The sequence below is a fragment of the Amphiprion ocellaris genome, chromosome 3 (assembly GCF_022539595.1).
Source record: "Amphiprion ocellaris isolate individual 3 ecotype Okinawa chromosome 3, ASM2253959v1, whole genome shotgun sequence".
Classification (NCBI taxonomy): Eukaryota; Metazoa; Chordata; class Actinopteri; family Pomacentridae; genus Amphiprion; species Amphiprion ocellaris.
The window spans coordinates 10,877,676-10,892,509 of NC_072768.1; the positions used below are offsets into that span (position 1 = coordinate 10,877,676).

The window sequence follows — 14,834 nt, forward strand, 5'->3', positions numbered from 1 at the left end:
CTTCACAACGGGATCCAGACCAAACAGCAGCCTGACAAAAAGGCTTCACCTGTGAGGGCTGCTTTCAGCTTTACTGGAGCTGAAATGATGTGTCTCCATGTGCTGCCACAATGACACAGACAACTACAGAGATGGAAGGTTTCTACAGGATAACATAAAAAGGATAAAAGAAGCAAAAGATGAGCCTTGGTACCACTTTTCCTGCCACTGACTGAGGAAAAGGCACTTGGAATAATTATATGTCATTACAATATTGCATTAGCATATCAATTAGCCTCTTAACTCCTTTAAACAGAAAAGCCTTTTTGACACTTGGGAGGCATTTTGTGCCATGGAGGACAATTGTGGGATACTTAGCATGCTGCACAAGATGCTCTTTCATGACATTTCAAATATCCGTCCATCCATCCATCCATCCATTATCTATACACCGCTTAATCCTCACTGGGGTCGGAGTGGGACTGGAGTCCATCCCAGCTGATAGGGCAAAGGTAGGGGACACCCAGGACAGGTCACCAGTCTATCACAGGGCTACATATACAGACAAACTATCACACTCACATTCACAGACAGTTTAGAATTACCAACTGACCTCAACATATTTTGGCACTGTGGGAGGAAGCTGGAGAAAACCTACGCATGCAAAGGGAGAACATATAAACTCTATGCAGAAAGATCCCAGGCCCACGTCGGGACGCGAACCGGGGATCTTCTAGCTGAAAGGCAAAAGTGCGAACCACCAAGCCACTGTGCAGCCCCTGCTTCAAATAATTCACCAAAATGAAAAAAGAAGCTTGGCGATTTGGCCATTTTTGTGTTAGTAAAAAGCTGCCAAAGGCATCGCATAGAGCAGTTTTACACCACTAAATGCTTTTTATGTAAATTATTAAGTGCTGGCCACCTGTCATGAAAATACACTTGGGTATATAACTCTTGGCAAGTGCTGCTTGTTCTATGTTTTACAGTACATATAGCTTGTCATACATTTAATGGCACAACTTGCAGTGTGTGGCACTTGATGCCTGACTAAACCAGACAGCTTCAACGTGTGTAAAAGCATAGACCAGTCTCATGTGTAAAACCATAAGTGTGTGTTGTCTGATGTCTTCCAGTTTTTAAAGAAAGAGCTTCGTTGCTGGCCTTCAAAAGCTTTCACATATCTACCTCCACATGAGCCTAAACTCTTCAAGGAAAAAATATGTTAAAGTGCCAGAAATGTCTCTCAGACATCTTGGTCCAGGTTCACCTGATGGTATCAGATCAGCTGCAGAGAACAGCTTCAGGTGACCAACGTATTTAACAAATGTTTTGGATTATTTGAAGCAACAATATATATATTTTGCATCATTAAAAACTTAAACATGACCATCTATGAATGCCAAGAAAAGCATTGATAAAGTTCCACTGTTGCACTCAATATGCACAAGTTTTGATAACCACATTATATATGACTGCATGTACATGTATCTATGAAAAAGTTTGAAAAACAATCACCAAATATGAATTGCTGAAGGTGTTGCTAAGCATGTAATCAATTCTCTGCACATTTATTGCCCAAATTCTCCTGCTGTGCTAAGTTGTGTTATCAAGTTTTTGCTATGCTGCGCACTTTGTATATAGATGATATTACTAAAGGAATCCATGACTGGGTTCATTTTTATATCGGAGCTGAAACAGTTCAGAGTGTGAGGGGATGTTAAGTGACCATTTAAGGTAAATTTTATCCTTGTTTATTGCACTTCTGTTCATTTTTTCTGTGTAAATCTATCATCTATCTATATAACCCCCTGGAGATATATCCTGTAACCAGTCAGTAAAGGAACAGCGATGGCATGAATGAAAACATTAGCAGTCTGTTGTGAGATGAGAAAGCAAATCTTTTTTTGTATAAATTAAATGATGACATTGGCAAGATATGTAAAGGTGACTTATTCACCTATAAATATGAATATAAACGCTTATTTAGCAAATTTTTAGAGAACAACAATCAGGAACTGATCAGAGCTTCTTAAGTTGATGGAACAAAAACCTGATATAGTCGGTGAAGAGAGTCAATGTTCATGCATTTAAAGCTAAATTGTTTCCAGTGAAACTGAAGTCTTACATCAAGCAGAAGTGATCTGACTCAAACATTGTGCATTGGTGTGTGAAGAAAGAGCAAACTATGAATCTGCAGAGTCTAATATACACAACACTGAGGGAACGAAAATCAATTTTAAAGGCATCTTCGTAAAACAAAGTCAGCAAATTACATTATTGATAGTATAAGACGTGCAACTCTCTAACATCAAGTGTAAAACATTGTCTGAAATAAACCACAATGCCAACACCAAAAATGACTGTTTTCAGGATATGATGAGTGTGTATTTTGAGGGTAAACTGAGAGTCAACCCACACACATAAATATATATATTTCGGCTTTTCTTCTTGCAGAGATGTACCATTATTACAGGCTAGGGCAAAAGAAGTGGGGACTGCCCCTACAAGAAAGAGTAAAGGTGCAGTTGCTACTGAAGTTTAAACACATTCATACTAAACACATCCTCTTATAACACATACTGAGGATGATGTACTGAGTCAGAATTTATGGACTGTCCAGATCACTGAACTCAATACGTTTTTTTTTTTTAATATGTTCCTCCTGAAATTGACGGGTTTATAACCTTCAATCAAACAGGCCCTGAGACCAGAAACTAGTTCTTATTTGATCACACTGTGCCACTGACCTTGGGTCGATGTTATTCTCACAAGTGTCCAGCCTGCCCTCAGCATGTCACAATGGAAACCACGATTTGGTGTTTTTACACATCCACCTCTCAGGTTTGGGGACCACTGTTGGAGACCAAGATACCATAGAACAACTCAGTCAAGAGACATCCATCCGCACATCACTGACCCTGAGCTAATAAGTGAGCATATTTGTGGCCTGTTTTGTATTATTTACTCAGAGCACGTTAAACAACTCATATGTTAAAAGCATTTTTGCTCACAAGACTTTAACTGGGTGTGTTTGTTCACAGCACTATTTTATTAAACTGTATCCCAGAAGTGTGGCAGCTGATGGTCTTTGTGCTGAAACAGGTTAAAAATGCTAAATGTGACCATTGCCTTGTAGCATTTAGTCAAATAGTAACTAAACTACTGAAGCATGGCCGAATGCTTTAAGTACAAGTCACACAAGAAGAATGTGACAAAGAATGTAGAGCACCACTCAGATATGTTCCTCAGAAAACACTTAAGACATTAAAACAAATCTAGTTTGCACATTCAAGTTGACACCCTTAACCCTCGTGTCGTCCTGCGGGTCAAAATTGACTCGTTTTAAAGTTTGAAAATGTGGGGAAAAAATATATTTTTACAGTGAAACTTCTGATGTCCACATTTTCAACATTTTTAAGAAATCTTTGAACATTTTTTGGTTGAAAAAAAGAAATGTTAAAAATGTCTCTTAAGTATTAATATATTATTCACAAAAAAATCAGCCAAAATCCAGCGAAATTCGCTGGATTTTGGCTGATTTTTTTGTGAATATTCTTAAAGAAAATATTAGGTTTTACTGATATATATGTAGTCACTTTAGATAATTTTAGGATTTTTTTGGAATACTTTTACTCATTTTTTGAAAATATTTACAAGAATTTTCTAGACAAATTAGTTTTGTTTTGTTTTTAAAAATAATACCTTTAAGGGAAACTTTTAAGGAATCATTGGATTTTTTTTCCTGAAAGTTTTGAAAATTTTCAGAAATTTGGGGAATTTTTTTTGCTGAATTTTGGGATTTTTTTTCAGACAAGAAAACAATATTTTTTGGTGCCCGTAAATGAAGACAACAGGAGGGTTAATCAACTGCAAGTTTTTGAGCTGAGCATCAGTTTGTTGCATAGATTTATGATCGATCTGCTCGTGGAGAATCAGGAGTCTGTCACAAACAAATCCTAAAATAAAATAAACTGGATCTGATTCTCTGTAGTTTTTTTTCTTCTCCTGGTCACCTTTTCGACATCCACCAGATGCTTTTCCCATCCTGGCAGCAGCACATTTTCAGGTGCCCTAACTGATCAGTTCAGTAACACAATGTAATTTTCTTTTACCTTATTGAATTGAGGCCGGCCTTATTTCATTACCGGGTATTAAATGGAGTAGGAGGTCAGAAAGTACAGAGAGCTGGTAAACAAAGAAATAAAATGGAAGGAGAAGGTGGAACTCACAGTAAGCAGCCCGCAATTTTTCTGTATGATTATACTGTATTGATCCTTCACTACAATCCATCAGTGACTCCTGCATTGCAAACACAGATAAGGATTTTAAAGTGTAACATTAACTTTATTTTCATATTTTTTTCACATCATTTGTAAGGATTGCATGTTTACATGTTTTGTTATGATTACCAGTTCAACAATTAATCATTTTGTAATGGATTTAACAAAATAGTCAACAATTTCTAGCATTAATGTTTTAAATGTTGCTGTGGCTGCACTACACCAGGTCGTACAAAATGCCCTCAAGGTAGAAGAAAACATGGTGGTAATGCTAATCTGGATTGCAAAGCCAGTTACCTTTGTAGCAGGATTTGTTTGGTAATTTTTTTTATTTTGTTTTATGTGGAATGGCTACCGAAAGTGAACATGTTGTCTTCTAAAGATGATATTTAAAAGTTTTAGGTGGGCATGATTTGGCATATTGAAATGTTTCACCAACTTTTGCTTGTCTCTTTTTGTCTTGCTTTATCTGACTGTGTCTCTGTTAGTAAATGTGCATTTATGAAGTGTAAAATACGTCAGGTTTTAACAAGGATGTAAATATGTTACTATGTTTTCACTTTATAGGGCAATTCTGCCAGCTTTCTCGCCTCCACTGGAAAAAACAAAGCCAAGAATTCTGCCATATGAACACCAAGAACTTAATGTCCTCTGTTTCAGCTAAGCCAGACTCACACCTGGACTCTTATCTTGTGGCATTACAGACTTTGTCAACCTGAAAATGACTTTCAATTTCCAAATAAAGGATTTACACAGGGGGTCTGGAATGTACAAAGTGTAAAACAAACCGAGCTGCCCAATGAGCTTTCTCGTTAAACAGATTATTAAATAAAAAATGTGTTAACTGTTCAAAAATGTCAACTATCCCTCTCCTCGTGCCCTTTTGCCTTTGCTTAGCTCTCCCGCAAAGACTTAAGGACCCCCTGCAGCGCTGCACTGCTCAGTAGCTTTCCAAATAAAGTCTCAGTGTGTACACAGTAACCACAATTCACCTCCCCAGCGGTGAAAATAGTGGAAGTTCAAAGTTCAGTAGCACTTAGTACTTTTTCATGTAAGGGTTTAATGACTTATCTAAGTGCTACGTCAGGAAACTAACTCATCTAAAAGCAGTTGTACACCAATAACTTTTGCATATAAATGCCAGATTTTAAGGCCTATTGTTTGTATTTGTCTTCAAACTGTCATTCAAGGCAGGAAGTTTGATTTTGACAAGTTGTAAAGTGCTCTTTGTTGTGTATAATAGGCTTCATGAGAATAACAGGACTCGGGGTAATAGATCTTTATACTAGATATTATTTATTATAAAAACACTGACAGAATCTTCCATTTCTGTCTTACAAGTGTGCCGACCGTCGTTTCCTTTAGTATTCATAATGCAGAATGTCAGCCTTGTTGTATATTAAAAACCTCATTAAAATGGCTCTCAAGTTGATTGAAAAGGATTATAATTTGTGATATTTCCCCTCCTCAACCTTAATTAAATGATGAAAAGCAGGTCGTATTTGTGCTAGTATCTAAATGCATCATAACTCACATGATCTGGCAGATCAAGAAAATATTTGCCCATTTGAGCCTTTAATAACCAGATACTCCACACGGGCTGGTCATGTCTGGAGGACAGAGCTGATAATGCTTTGATCTAATATAAAATGGGTGATTGAGTTGGGAAAACGTTTCCTCTCACATGAGAGGTTCACGTGGAGGGGAAGTGAGACGGATTTTCGCACGTGAGTCTGTAAATGAAATCAGGCATGGGGTCTGAGTGACTCATCCCACCATAATGGGTGATGGGAGCTTGAGTAGGAGCTTCTCCGCAGCACACAATGCCTGGCTGTATGGCCATAAGTGGTCTTCTGCAGGTTCACAGAAATAAAAACAGCTGCTACACATGAAAATGAATGCAAAAAACAGATGTCACATGGACTCGGCTGAGTGGAAATTACTTTTAATTTCAACAGCACAAAATGTTTTTAGTGTTCATTAAAACACTTTTGCATTGGCCAATAAAATTAATGAAACAAGTTGACATTTGGAAAAATGTGCTTTCTTGCTTTTAGAGTTAGACTACTGATGGTACTGTCATGTGTGCATGGTACATACTAAGCTTCAGTTAGCAGCCAAGACTGAAACCAGTGCCAAATAAATATGACGAGCAGCGCCTCTAAAGACAGCTAATCAACATTTATTGCATTTGTTTAATCTATTTAAAATATAAAAATAGCTAAAATAATAAAAATTGCACCTTATCATGTGTAAGTTTTTTGTTGGGCAGGTGCAGTAAACTTTCTGGAGTCTCAATGTTGCCAGGTAACTAATGAAGACAGTTCTAAAAACACTGAGACTTGATTTCAGATCTTTATGCATTTCTAATGAACAACATGCATTTATGTTTAAATATGCTGAAGCACGCCGACAGGCTTAGTTAAATATCTATTATGCCTCTGAACCCCAAAACCCTTAGGTGGGTTTGGAGGGCTTGGTATCTTACAAAACAATTTTCACAATTATATCATTTACCAGAGGCAGAAATTGGGGGAAAAAACAAAACAAAACAAAAAACTGTCAGATATTCCAATAGTTCTTGAACTAACCATCTGTAATGTAACATTTCATTGAGAACTTAATGGGAAAATGGGAGCTTAAAATCACTTATGGCACATGTGTCATTTAAAAATGTGCTAAATATAAACCTAAATATAAATATAGTGACTCAGCTGCAACCAACAGTAATGCAACCAAAATTTAGGTACATTTTGGCTGAACTGCAGGCTGTGTTTCCACAGAGCTCAAAATAAAAATGTAATTGCTGAAATACCTGTGGTACCGGTAATAATGTATCTGTAATGTTTTGCTTTTTTTCTGTTTCTTTGATTTTTGTGGCATTAAAACTCTCAGAAACTGCTTTGGGTTCAGGTGGTTAAGAGTTTAACCCTCAATATTCTACTTATTGGGACTACACTGCCTGGCCCAAAAAAAAAAAAAGTTGCACACTAATATTTTATTGGACTGCCTTTAGCTTTGAGAATGGCACTCATTCACTGTGGCATCGTTTTGATAAGCTTCTGCAATGTCACAGCATTTATTTCTGTCCAGAGATCCATTCATTTTTCACCAAGATCTTATATTGATGATGGGAGAGTCGGACTGCTGTGCAAAGTCTTCTCCAGAACATCCCAAAGATTCTCAGTGGGACTGAGGTCTGGACTCTGTGGAGGACAATGCATGTGTGAAAATGATGTCTCATGCTCCCTGACCCACTCATTCTCAGTGTGAGCCCCATGAATCCTGGCATCATCATCTTGGAACATGTCCATGCCATCAGGGAAGAAAAACTCCACTGATGGAAAGACCTGGTCATTCAGTATATTCAGGTAGTCAGCTGGATTCATTCTTTGGAAACATAACGTTGCTGAACCTGACCAACCCCAGATCATAACCCTAAACCCCCACAGGCTGTTAGGCACTAGGCATGATGAGGGCATCATTTCATGCGCCTTTGTTCTTACCCTGATGCCCCCATCACTTTGCAACAGGGTAAATGTGGACTCACCAGACCACATTTATTCCTGGAAGATGATGGTTCTCCACTCTCCTTCAGGTTTTAATAATGCGTTGGACAGTTCTTAACCTGATTTTAGCCGTTTCATCTCCTTAGTTGTTTTCTTTGCTTGATGCAGGCCAATAATTTGACCCTTCTGAGACAGATTAACATCCTTTCCATGACCACAGGATACGTCTTCCGACATGGTCGTTTAAGAACTGAGAAGCTCCTCACTGCATCAGCTTGGGTTAAATAAGTTGCTGCAGCTGAAACATATTCATCACAGCAGTAATTATCCATAGAAGGCTCTTACCTATTTGCTTATTTGCAACTTTTTTTGGCCAGGCAGTGTATATAGCTGTGGTTGGATCACATGAGATTGACACAGACCTGACAACGACACAAACAGCCCCACAATCAAATGAAATCTCCACAGTTATAGCAGAGATAAGCAGCAGGTAGAGCGGGTCGTCAACTGATCACAGTTTCCAGCTCCGCATGTGGAAGTGGTGACACGATAAACTCCAGATGGCCTCATATGATCAGTGGATTAGAGTGAGAATGAGAGACACTGATAAAACTGTTTTTCACGGCTTGTTAAAAAAGTAATTGCCAAACAAATGAAGACAAGCAGAGATCATATGCATCAGGTTTTAAACAGATATTCATCACTGTATTAGTCTACATTTACATCATTTTCTGTGAATATTCAAGTCATTCTGTTGGGTCACTGGCAGCTCAATTTTAATGTGGGAAGATGAAATCTCTTTAGATCGTGAAAAAAAAACGAGCAGCAAAAAAGCAAAAACTAATTTCAAAGGCTTTATCGGTGAAAATGATCTTGGTTAGTCTCTTAATTAGACACTTCAGTTAAATCAGACGCTTGATTCTCTGATTCTTTGATACTGAAGTCACATCATCCTCAGAAATGCTTGTAACATGCAGAATGAACTGTGATTTTAGGATTTAAGTTTCAACGGTGGCTTAGCTTAACCACTTTTACATAATACCTGCTGCACATACAGTACAGCATGCTTCACACAGCTAACATGTCCTCCCAGTATGCACACAAACTTTCACAGCGTTGGCCGATTGCCAGGCTGAACGGACTGCAGGGGTCCCGTGTTGTGTAACAGCTCTTTTGTCTGAAATTCATCATCTGAATTATGCTACAGAAAGGGGAGTTACAGAGAATGAGTGCTGAATGTAAAGAATGCTATTGATTGCTTTTCTAAAGAATTCCTCAGAGTTACATCCAGGGTCACACAGCAGGACGGCCAGATATTACGGAGAACTTGAGTTTGTCCTGTAAAACTAATAGTGAGGCAAAGCTGCAGTTGTCATGTCTTGAAGAACATACAACGTTTTTAGTCAATTAACCCCCCTGTTGTCTTCATTTACGGGCACCAAAAAGTATTGTATCCTTGTCTGAAAAAAATCTTAAAAATTCATGAAAAAAATTCCACAAATTTCAGAAAATTTGCAAAACCTTCAGGAAGAAAATTTCAATAATTCCTTAAAAATTTCCCTTAAGTTTTTTTTTTTTTTTAAAGCAAATTTGGCAAGAAAATTCTTGTAAATATTTTCAAAAAATGAATAAAAATCTTCCAATAAAATCCTAAAAATATCTAAAGTGATTACATATATATCAGTAAAACTTCTAATATTTTCTTTAAGAACTTTCACATAAAAATCAACCGAAATCCAGTGAAATTCACTGGATTTTGGTTGAATTTTTTTGTGAATGTTCTTAAGAAACATTTTTTAAACATTTCTTTTTTTCCCACCAAAAAAATGTTCAAAAATTTCCCAAAAATGTTGAAAATGTGGACATCAGAAGTCTGACTGTGAAAAAAAAAAAAAAATTTTCCCCACATTTTCAAACTTTAAAACAGGTCAATTTTGACCCGCAGGACGACACCAGGGTTAAACATTTGCATTTGTTTGAAGGATGTTTTGGACGTCAAGTTGCCTGAAAGCCAATCCTTTAGGCGGTTTCAGTCAAATTAATTGCATTTGCATAGCGGACCTTAGTTCTCTGTTCTTGTGTCAAACTTTTCATTTTTCCTCCAAACACAGGGGAAAACTGTGTATTAATTACTGGTGATTACAAGGCTATCAAACAGACAGAATCACTTTGACACACAGGAACACTTTAGATACTTCCGGCGCAGCGCTGCATGCCTTTGGGCTATGACGAGAAAATAAAGCACCAACAAATAGATGAAAATATGCAAACATCATTCAATAAGAAGCATCATTAGAATATAATTCACACCCAGGATGCTGTTGTTGCTGTGGGCTAACAGTGCTAACCACTGGCTCCCTGTGAACAAACAGTCATCCCTGGGGGGAAAATCACTTTAGGCCGATGGCGGGTTAAATGAAGTGTCCTCACATTCACCGCTGAATTTCTCAGTGAGCATTTTATCAAGCATTTGATAAAATTCTGGACACATCAGCGAGCCAAAAGCAATTTTCTGAGCGAATGAGCAGAATGCAATCGGCAATGTCAAAAGCAGAAGAGGTCTCAGAGATTTGGGGAACAGCAGTCACCTCTCCGATGAGACACACAAGGGATTCATCTGCCATCAGGAGCAGTGTTGTGCTAAACCGACACTTGAATGAAAATGCTCAAAATGGTTATTTGGATTTTATTTACAAATGCAGAAGGAGAAATAATGCTTTTAGGATTGGGCCAAGATTTGAAGCAATGGCTGTGTCACAGGCTTATCTGGTGATAGCAGTGAGTGCAGCAACATCAGAATGCTTTCACTATTCATCAAATCACACAAATAGTGGCTTTATTATTATCCATCCATCCATTATCTATACACCGCTTAATCCTCATTAGGGTTGCAGGGGGTTGGAGTCTATCCCAGCTGACTTAGGGTGAAGTCAGGGGACATCCTGGACAGACCGCCAGTCTATTGCAGGGCTACACATAGAAACAAACAATCACACTCACACTCATACCTACAGGCAATTTAAAATCACCAATTAACCTCAGCATGTTTTCACACTGTGGGAGGAAGCTTTATTATTATGTTAAATATAAAAATATATGTTCTGATCAAAGGGAGGCAGAAGAAAAAGGGCTACGATGTGCAATTAATTTAGATTGTTGCTTGTTGCAGGGACTATAGGTTTTGGGAAATGCTCTTATTTGCTTCCTCGTCATGAGTAAGATGACAGAACTGACTCCAATCTTGTGTCTATGATGAATATGAAATTATACCCTTCGTATTCTAACCTGGTTAGATTAGCTCATCATAAACTCTAGAAACGGGGAAAATAAGCAAGTGAATCTAGGTCTGTACAAATGTAACAAACCTGCACACAAAAAGCAGAATAAAGTCTGCTAAGTCAGTCTGTGGCTTTATCTTAAGCTAACCTGGCTTTATGTTGAGCAGACAGATATGAGAGTGGCATTTTTCTTTAGGCAAAAATGAAATAAAATGCACATCTATCTCCTGCAAAACCTGAGAAGCTGTCAGCACAGAGAAACCTTCAAGTTCTCATGTTTTTAATAATGCCAAGTTATGACCTGCAAGGAAACTCCTGACAAGAAATCCAATAAGCGCACCAACCAAAATGTCAGACAATTTATTTGAATAACTTTTGGATTGCAATGGAAACCTTAACTATATTAGTGGTCCCATGTTAATGAATTGAAACCAACTTTTCTCTCATATTAATAATAAAACACAACAAGATGGACAAGATGATCACCATCAGATAGAAGTCGGAAGTTTTCAGAAGCAGCCAGGGGCTCAGACTGAACAGAAAAACATTGAAATGCATCACAACCAAAACAAGTCAAAGGTTATGCAACAGATTTTGGCAGCCAGACTATTGATGTGGAAAGATCAATTTATTCACATTTATTCTGAGATACAAGGATTCAGTCCAAGGAGGTTATTTCACAATAAGTTTAGTGCGTTCCTGTTCTTTGCATCATTTTAACAATTCAAATTTTGATATTAAGAATTGGTACTTTCATATAAAATAGTCTGTGAAAAGAAATAAAGATACTTTGAGAAATTTGCATACTGGTCTATAAAAATCTATTTATCGCTCGTCTTTCTACAATTCTGTTGATCTATTTTTGCCATATTGTTTGATATTTGGAGTTACTGCATGAAATAAACTTTTCATTCGCTGACAGTACTTGTTGAAATGGCATTGACATAAATAACTTTTTAATAAAAATGCATTTTGACTTATAGAGCAGCATCCAAAAAGAAAGAAAAGCACGATAAAGAAATTATGATTATTATTATTATTGACTTTTTATGATAAGAGATGCTGTATTAACATTGACTGAAACCAGCTCAAAGCAACAATAAACTACGATCTCACTTCCGGTCTCATAAATGCAACATTACATGACAGATTCATGTAGGTTTTACATACATATGATGTAGTGTAAAGTTTTAACTAACTGCTGCAATGAATTGCTACAGTTCAGATGACTTTTCAGCTGCACATAAATGAATTTCTAACATCAACCACAGGAGGGCAGCTGTGTCCAAAGAACACTCTGGTGAACTCTGCTGCCTCAATGTACTGAGTGTTTGTTCCTGTGCTGCACCCACTTGTCTGCTTGTGCTTTTTTCAAATCTGCCTGACTGTGTGTTTGTCTGTCTCTAAGCCAGACAAACAACCAGAAACCAAATCTGTCAATATGTGCAGAACTTCAAAACATCATGAAAAGTCCCTCCATTGTCAATCAGTCTTTGGGCGGCCTGAACATAAGGAAACAGTCGAGGCAAATGGGTTTTGATTAGAATTAAATTGTGCGTGGTGGCATGAGTGGTGTGAAAAAACAGATTACTAACAACAACAGGGGCTGTGTATAAATTGCACACATTTGAATTTGGGCTCATGCTGAAGCACAACAAATTAATCTGTGTGTGGCTCATTTCCAAAGTCAGAGTGTCGGTCTGGAGCCAAGCTGCCACACATGGGGAGGAACACTGACCCGCAGATTACTGCACAACGGATTGGGAGGCTGCAATTCACAAGTGACGATTGATGGTAATTGCAGAGGAAAAGATTGGTTCTGCATTCAGACACGGATGCTGCAAGACCACCATTTACACTCGCTTATTCCCAGCAATTTTCACTCAAAGGCAAAGTTCAGTTCCAGTGCAGCTAGTGTGGCATTGGTTTAGCAGATCACTGAGCAAAGGTGTGACGTTCAATGTGTCCAGCTCAGCCATGCATCCCCCTGACACTGTCACCAAGAGGCAAACAGACAGACTTCCAGAAGGACTTAAAAGCTGTCAGAGCTACTGAGGCATCAAGGCTGACTTGACAGCAGCTGCTGACCTAAGTAATAATCCACATCTCAGTATTAACTGGCATTTCCACTGATTTTCTACATTTTCTACATTTTTCTTTCTTTCTTAAATAAATGTAAATTAATCTTTTTTTAAATGGGCAAACTGGTGTTACACATTGTTAAACTAACATTTCAGTGTATATTATGCACAAAATGGTGTACAGATCATACAATTAGTCTTACTTAGATTTTATCCACCTAAGAATCAAGATTATGTGGCAATTTGTGCCTCGAAATGCAGAAAATCGTTGGAACTCTTTGCTGGCTGCTACGTCAGTCTCAGAGGGGAGCATGAAGAGGGACAGAGATTAGAAGATGTTTATGTGAGAAGGAGGGCAGGTGGTGTCTGGGCGAAGTCAACAACCTGGCTTTGGTGACAGGTTAAAGTCATTTTTCACACTCTGTGACTGTAAAAAAAAAACTACAATATTTCTGCAGCTGGGGCTCAAAAAACATATTTCACAAGAATGGGAAAAAACCCTCAAAATTAAAATATATCTTTGAGCCTTAATTTTACATGACATCATGTGTACATTTTAAACTTATAATGTTCAATGGGGGAGGTTTATATGTGCATGTGTAAAAAGAATGAAATTACATAAAAATAATAACAATAAATGCTAATAATAATAATACTAATAATAATGATAATAATAATAATAATAATAATAATAATAATAATAATAATAATAATAATAATAATAATAATAATAATAATAATAATAATAATAATAATAATAAATAATAAGATATACATATTTCCAAACAGTTATTTTATTTAATTTTAGAAAAATATTGACAGCATTAAATTAGAATTAAATAATTTCATCTATTGAATAATCAGGGAATGGTTGTGAATTATGAGAAATTATGCAAACATATCTTAAAAAAAATATATAAAAAAAAAATATATATATATATATATATATATATATATATATATATATATATATATATATATATATATATATATATATATATAAAATGAAAATTTTATTAAAAAAATGGAAATCTTATGTTTTTTTTTTAAATACTTACAAGTTTTCAATGGTAATTTACATCAGATATGTAAATTCAAAATCTATTTTGAAAATTGTATTGATATTCTAGTGTATTAAAAAATGCAATAATCTATAGGAAATCTGTAAAATAACAAGGAAAATTTTAATAAAATTATAGACAGTACAGTGCACTAAACAATATTGAATGCTAAGTTAATAAACAAAAGCTACATAATGCACCATATGGACCCAGCGTGTAAGGTACTAAATTAATGAATTGATTTTAAACCCGTTTTCAAAGACTGATATAACTGCACTGTGTTCCATATGCAGTGTTGTGCTGCTAGGATATCCTAATCACTGTAGTGATCCCATCAGTTTTCACTCAATCCATTATGTGGTCACAGTTAAATGTGTCCCCTTCTTTGGTTCCAGACAGGACACTTGGTCAGACTTAACTTTTTATTTCAGAATGACATGCATGTGTTTGGTGGTGACTCTGGAACAACCTGGCAAGCATGACGCTGACAGTCCATGGGATCACAAACCCCCACACCGGTGCTCCCAAAGGGGGCAGATGAGCAGAGTCACCTTTAAATGAAGTGGAATTGAAGTGCGTCACATTTCCTTTGAATTCATGCAAGAACCTTTTCATCTGAATACAGGCGATCTGCAGCCTGCTGAAT

The 14,834-nt window shown here is 36.9% G+C and overlaps 1 long non-coding RNA gene across 1 annotated transcript in view; it reads right to left on the reverse strand.

The window, feature by feature from the left end:
- LOC129348562 (uncharacterized) overlaps positions 1 to 14,834 on the reverse strand; it is a 70,076-nt gene that overhangs the window by 15,307 nt on the left and 39,935 nt on the right. Inside the window, exon 2 of the long non-coding RNA XR_008601155.1 lies at positions 2,727 to 2,832. This is a non-coding gene — a long non-coding RNA (uncharacterized LOC129348562). The remainder of the gene's footprint in view (positions 1 to 2,726; positions 2,833 to 14,834) is intronic.